The sequence below is a fragment of the Pelecanus crispus genome, chromosome 2, assembly GCF_030463565.1.
Source record: "Pelecanus crispus isolate bPelCri1 chromosome 2, bPelCri1.pri, whole genome shotgun sequence".
Classification (NCBI taxonomy): Eukaryota; Metazoa; Chordata; class Aves; order Pelecaniformes; family Pelecanidae; genus Pelecanus; species Pelecanus crispus.
Window position 1 is genome coordinate 173923124 of NC_134644.1, and position 7296 is coordinate 173930419.

Below are 7296 nucleotides of genomic sequence, written 5' to 3' on the forward strand. Positions count from 1 at the left end.
TTTTCCTATAACAGACTCCCACTGTGATATCTGCCTTGTTGGCCTTCCCCCGGATTCTTACCCATAAAAACCCAACCCTATCATCACCATCATTAAGCTCTAGACAATCAAAACACTCCGTAACATACGGGGCTACCCCACTGCCTCTCCTTCTTTGCCTATCCCTTCTGCACTCCATTGCTGCACTCCAGCTGTGTGAGTCATCCCACTATGTTTCCATGATGGGAACTATATCATGGTTTTCCTGCTGCACAACGGCTTCCAGCTCCTCCTGTTTGTTGCCATGCTGTGTGCGTTGGTGTAGATGTGCTTCAGTTGGGCTACTGATCCCACCACCTTTTTGCAGGAAGAAACCCTAATTCCTACGTGACCATTCTCAGGTGCTTCCATGGTTTGTAACACATCAGTAACCCTTGTGTCTTTGGTGCTGCATAGATCTCCATCCCCTGCCTCCACTGTGATCATAGAATCATGGATGGCAGACCTAAGGACCTCACTAGCACACCGTCCCTCAAACATTGGCATGCTGCCCCTAGGCTTATCTGGCAAGCCTGGTTTTATCCCTTTCCCCCTTCAAATCCAGTTTAAAGCTCTTTGAATGAGCCCTGCTAACTGCTGTGCAAAGATCCTTTCCCTCTTTGAGACAGGTGTACCCTGTCTGTTGTTAGCAGGCCTGGTGTTGTGTAGATAGACTCATGATCAAAAAACCCAAAATTCTGCCAGTGACACAAGGCTCAGAGCCAGGCATTGATCTGCTGGCTCTTCCTGTTTCTTCCCTCATCATTCCCTGCAACTGGAAGGATAGAGGAGAACACTACTTGTGCTCCTGATCCCTTAACCAGTCATCCCAAGGCCCTAAAGTCTCTCCTGATTGCCCTTGGACTTCTTGTTGCAACTTCATCGCTGCCTACCTGAAAAATCAATAATGGATAATAATCTGAGGGCCGTACCAGGGTAGGAAGCTTTTGCTTCACATCTTTAACCTGGGCCCCAGGGAGGCAGCAGACTTCCCTAAGAACTGGGTCTGGTCAGCATATTGGGCCTTCTGTTCTCTGCAGAAGGGAGTCTCCTATGACAATGAACGATCTTTTTTTCTTTATGGAAGCAGTTTTGATGCAGGGCATAGGCCAACTTAACCTCAGCGACACCTCCAAGCTAGATGAACCATCGTCCTCATTATAGTTCGGTTCCACTTGCAGACCCTAGTACCTACTATGCAAGGGCGCCTGGGAAGGTGGGGCAGTCACAGAGGAGATGCGCCTGCTGTGCCGGGCAGGAACTTGTCACCATTGCTCCCTACCCCTTAAGTCACTGTGTTCAGCCAGGTGGAGAGAGGATAGAGAATCTTCTGTAACATGTTAGGTTAATGGTTGGACTGGATGATCTTAAAGGTCTTTTCCAACCTAAACAATTCTATGATTCTATGATTCTATGTGTCCTATCTGCCTGACAGGTCTGTCCCAGGGATGGTAGGGTGTGATTCCAGCAGTCTGTCTCTCTCTCGCACTTCCTGATACTCCTCAACCTACTCACCTCCTCCCAGAGCTCTGTCACTAAGCGGAGGAGTTCCCCTACCTGGGCGCACCTCCCGCAGGTGTGCTCGCTGCTGCTTCCCGGTACTGGCAATAAGAGCAGGGCACACCCTGCAGCCCGGCACCTGGGTAGCAGCGTGTTCCCACCGGAGCTCTCTCTGGGAAGTTGCGTCAGTTGTGATGGGTGCAGAGCTTAGAGAGGCCATGGCTTTCTGCCGGGTGGATACCATTGCTCCCTGGTTGAGCTGGCAAAGCTTCAGCGCCCTTCCTACATGCCCTTCCATGCAAACTACCATGCCACACCCTTGCTGACATGCCATGCCCTCTTTGCCCACCCTGTTGGCAGCGTTCCTGGTCGCTAGCACTCCCTAAGGTCTTCTTTTATATGTGTGTGGGGGCTTTATCGCCATTGCTACTGGCCCTGCCCAGGTCTCGTCAGCTGCTGTCACATGAGCTGTGGGCTCCTGGCAGATCTCTTGGCTCTCCCTGAGGTTGCCCCGGTTTGGAAAACTCCCCAGTGCACCACACTAGAGCACTCTGCTGCCGATCGTGCCAGCACTGGAGCTGCTCACCTCTGTGATTGAGATCTTGCTCAGCTTAGCTGTCACCTGCTTTCATTATCTCCTATGTCCCTTCAAGACTTACTCCAATGAACAACAGATACTTTCCTATCTGAGTCACTTCTCATTGACCCAGAAGGGAAGAGCAAGGACAACACATGTAAAACAGTAAATGACCTGACTAGAAAGGAAGCAGCTTTGCCTCCAAGCCCTTTTCATCTCCCTCTAATGCTGCAGTGCTTGGTGCTGAGGCTGGAAATACCCACATCTCTGGCTGAGGAGTGTTTCTCCAGGTTCAGTCCACCCAAACCCGTAGAAAACCTAAGTGTCTTGAAGATATCCCCACTGCCCAGGTGATAGGGCCAGCCTGTCTCCCACCAGCTGCAAGAAACACCCCAGGTTTGGACTCCAGGTGCTTGAGGATTTCAGGAAAAAGCTTCTGACCAAAAAACTTCTGGCTCCTGGAGCATTTGTCCCTGGTAAAGGTGAGGAAAGCAGCCCAGCGGTGATGTTTCCCAGGCAGGTGAGCAGTTCAGCTCATCTGATGGTCCTGGCAAATGGGCAAGGGAAGGTCTGTGGGAGACAAGACCAGTTCATGGTCACAAAGCAGAGGAGTGCAAACACCCCCAGCCACACCAGCAGCAGAATCCACACAAATCACAAAATGGCTAAGTTTGGCAGGGACCTCTGGAGACGGTCTAGTCCAACCCCTCTGCTCAAAGTAGTGTCACTAGAGCAGGTTGCCCAGGGCTGTGTCCAGTTGGGTTTGAATATCATCAAAGATAGAAACTCCATGACCCCTCTGGCAGGCTTTCCCAGCGTTCAACCACAGTTACAGTGAAGAAAGATTTTTCTCATGTTTAAATGGAATTTCCTGTGTTCTAGTCTGTGCCCTTTGCCTCTTGTCCTGGCACTGGGCACCACTGAGAAGAGCCTGCCTCTGTCCTCTTTGCACCCTCCCTTCAGGTATTTATAGACTTTGATAAGATTCCCCCTGAGCCTTCTGTTTTCTAGACCGAAAAGTCCCCGATCTCTCAGCCTCTCGTCATGGGATAGATCTTCCAGCCCCTTCATCATCTTTGTGGCCCTTCGTTGGAGTCTTTCCAGTAAGTCCATGTATCTCCTGTACTGGGGAGCCCAGAACTGGACACAGGACTCCAGGCGAGGCCTCACAAGTGCTGAGCAGGGGGGAAGGATCACCTCCCTTGACCTGCTGGCAATGCTTTCCCTAATGCAGCCCAGGAGCCTGGTGGCTGCCTTTGCTGCCAAGGAACATTGCTGATTCATGTGCAACTTGGTGTCCACCACAGCCTTCAGTTTCTTCTCCACAAAGCTGCTTTCAATCCTATCAGCCCACAGGCTGTTCTAGTGCCTGGGTTATTCCTCCCCAGATGCAGGACTTTGCACTTCCATTTGCTGAACTTCCTGATGTTCCCCCATCTTGCCAACCTGTCCAGGTCCCTCTGATGGCAGCACACCTATCTGGTCTATCAGCCACTCCTCCTAGTTTCGTATCATGTGCAGACTTGCTGAAGGTGCGCTCTGCCACATCATCAAGGTCATTAATGAAGACAATGAACAATATTGGGTCCTGTGGTACCCCACTAGTGACTTGCCTCCAACTGGACTTTGTACCACTGATAACAAGCCTCTGGGCCTAGTTGCTCCACCAGTTTTCAGTCCACCTCACTGTCTAAGTATATAACCCATACTTTGTCAGCTTATCTATGAGGATGTTGTGGGAGACAGGATTGAAAGCCTTAATAAGGTAGAGATAAACAACATCGACTTCTCTCACACCATCCACCAAGCCAGTCACCTCATCACTGAAGGCTATCAGGCCGGTGAGGCGTAATTTCCCCTTTGGGAATCCATGCTGACTCCAGGGTTGTGATGCTGCTTTTTGTCTTGTTCCTCTCTCTCAGAATCTTGGTCTCCACCACCTCATGGTCACTGCAGCCAAGGCTGCCCCCAGACTTCACATCCCTAGCAAATTCTTCATTGTTTGCAAGTGTGGTTTGGCCAACAGCTTGACCATAGGCAATATGAGGTGTTACAAGAGAGCTGGGTTTGTTCAACCTGGAAAAACAAGGCTGAGAAAAGAGAGCTCAGGGGGTCTAAGAGCATCTGACGTAAAAGAGGGTCAAAAAGAAGGCTGAGCTGGGCTCTCCTTGATGACACCCATTGACCACAAGTTGCAGGAAGTGGAATTCTGTCAGATAGAAGGAAAAATATTTCTCCATGTGAGTGTTAAAAAACTAGGAGACCAGAAAGGCTGTGCTGTCTCCATGCTTGGGAAACAGTGAAGAGCATGCTGAGCTAATGCACTTCTTCCTCATCTCCAGGCTCCAGATGAACTTCTTTCTGCATCATGTCCCTTAGCAAAAGGGGCTTGTGGTCCTGATAAGTCAACACACCCATCCAGGACATCCTACTGAGATTGCACTGGCAGATCTGGGGCCTGCCACTGCCACCTTCCGACAAGAGAAGAAAATGCAAATGCCTGGTCCCAGCCCATTTCCCAAAGAAGGAAGAGAAGCATTTTTAGGATTATTTTGGTAGTTTTTAATTTTCACCATTTCCAAAAATCAGGTTTTGTAATCATTTGGTACCAATCAGCTTTAGGATGAGATATAGCCATGTGAAAATAAAAAAGACAGAAAAATTCAGTCTATCTAAGCTGCTTTGAACAAACCATGAGTTGAACTCCAGCATGCAATGAGTAGCTGCACCTTGCCCTTATAAAGAACCTGCGCACCGCACAGTGGTCACCTACAGGGTGCCACATCTATTGAGTGCTTGTATTTGGTTTTTTTCTATCTTTCCTCTAGTAGTTTGGACCATGATATTAAATGGGTGCTGTTCTCGAACCAGCAGGTTTAACTGGTCTGAGCTCAGGAAGGGGTCCTTGTGCGAAACTCAGTATCTTATGCAAGAACGGGTGACTGCTTCCCTGCAATTTTAGCAATGAGAAGACAGAATCACAGCCAGGAGCACCTGGCACTCAGCGACAACAACGTGACATTGCTCTTGGTGACATGGGCATGACAAGAATCTGTGTGAAATACAATATACCCAGTTGTTGTTTGCGTTAATTGGCATGGAGAAGGAGAGCAAGGCATGCTACTCACACCTCTTCCCCCACGGGACTGATGCTGTGCATGTTACATTTCAGACATGCTAGCTTAACGTTCTACACAAAGGACACGAGTTATTAACTTAATGGCAGCTCGGATGGCCAAGTGTCCCTGTGTCACAGAAAGCGCCAGATCACCAAACCCAAGAAGACCAAGGTACAGTTTGCATCGCTTTACATCTCTTTTTCTTGGGAGATGATAAGCAGGAAGACTGGAGTGTGTTCCCAAAGCCATGCAAAGCACCTCCCATCTTTCCAGCCTCCTCCCATCTCAGCTGCTGCTCAGGTCAACATTGCAGCCTGGAGGTGTCATCTTCCCCCTTGCTTTCCATGGGCTCTCATGTGGATCTCAATACCCATGAACTGGGGAGAGAAGGAACCAGAGGGAAAGGAAGTGGAGAGGGTCAGCACTGGCAGGAAGGTGGAGCTCTTGATTCAGTCATTTTTTTTCTTCCTTTAGCATGACTCAAATTTTCTCTTGCAAACTATCTACCTACACACTTTTCTTGACTCCTTCACGTCAAAACTAGCAAATTAACCCATTTTCTGGAGACTCTGCTCCAGCCCCAGATCTATTCCTTCCTCTAAAGCCTGTGTTTGCCATGGCTAGAATGGAGGCATGTCCAAAGGGACAGAAAAGGGCAGGGATCAGGAGTCAGGAATTCTCCCACTCCAGACCCATTTGCTAGTACATGGTTGTCTCATACCCTGAGATGATCAACACAACCTTGGGATGCCAGTGAGAAACATCTGCAGAGCCAACTGAAACAGAAACACTGGCAACAGCCCATGTTGTTTAGTTTCCAGAAATACTTTCAGGCATTTGGTATTACTACATCTCTTAACAAGGCTCACCTGGAAATATGGACCTTAACAAAGGAGCAGCTCCATTACCTCTGGGTCAAAACGTTAATGGTGTTCCCTCTTAGATGTGGAGAAATGGCACCATTTGCCTGAATTTTCTGAACGTCTGAAATGCGGGAGAGTCCATCCTGGGCTTAGCTGGAGACAGACAGGTCCCCATGGAGCAGCAGGAGCAGGCACGTGGGAGGCAATGTGAAAAGGAAGGACAGGAACTCTGGGCAGGATGGAGGTGTAGCCTCTGGGGGGGGCAGATTTCTTCTGTCCCCACCTGCTGTGCAGTGCCCTCCTGTCCTGAAAATACTCCCTGTCAACGCTGGTGCTCTCCTGTCCCAAAACCACTTATAGGCGAGGCTGCAAAACACAGATTGCATGGAGGGAGACCAGTGGAGAAGAGCCTTTCCCAGGAAGAAGATAGTCCAGGTCGGGGTTATCCAGAGAAAAGGAAAGATATTTATTTTTAAGTCTTTGTTTCAAACAGCCTGTGTCTGTTCCTAAGAAACTCTTGAGAGCCCATCACTGTTATTCTGCATTTTTCTTACATTCCCCAGAGAACATAATCTCTTTCTCCCACGGGATCCGACTGGGCTCCCCAAAATAATAAAGCTTTAAACAAAAACTAGAATGACACATCTTTGCAAAGCAGCATGAATGCGCCCTGGTTCAGAAGAGCAGGGGAGACTCTCCAGAGCAACCAGCCCCCACATCCATGTGTCTATGTGTGCATCTGTCCACAGGCAGAAGAGGGGCCAGAGCAGCCCCTGCAGCACTGCAGCCCCAGGGAGCTCGGGAAGAGGAGCAGCTGCCCACAGCCACCCACACAGGGGCCATTATGTGCCCAAAATAGCCACCCTCTTCAACAAGAGCAAGCAGAGGCTCAGAGGACAAATCCCATCTCCATTCCCAGTAGGGTCACGGGCAAGTCAATGATATTTATGAGCATGACTGTGGAAGGCAAAGACAATCCCTGTTCTTTATACATCACCAGGAAGAGACTCCAATGACCTCGAGATGGGATGTATGGGTTTATCCCTCCCTATATAGGCTCAGCCTCACGTCTGTCCTCCTTTTGACTGGCCTGCAACCCCCAGCCCTGGGCTTTGAATCCAACCCAAGCACTTTCTTTTCGCACAAAGCAATATCTGTAATATCTGCAGAACCATCCAAAAATTTTGTTCCAAGTGTACCTTTTTTATTAATTCCATAT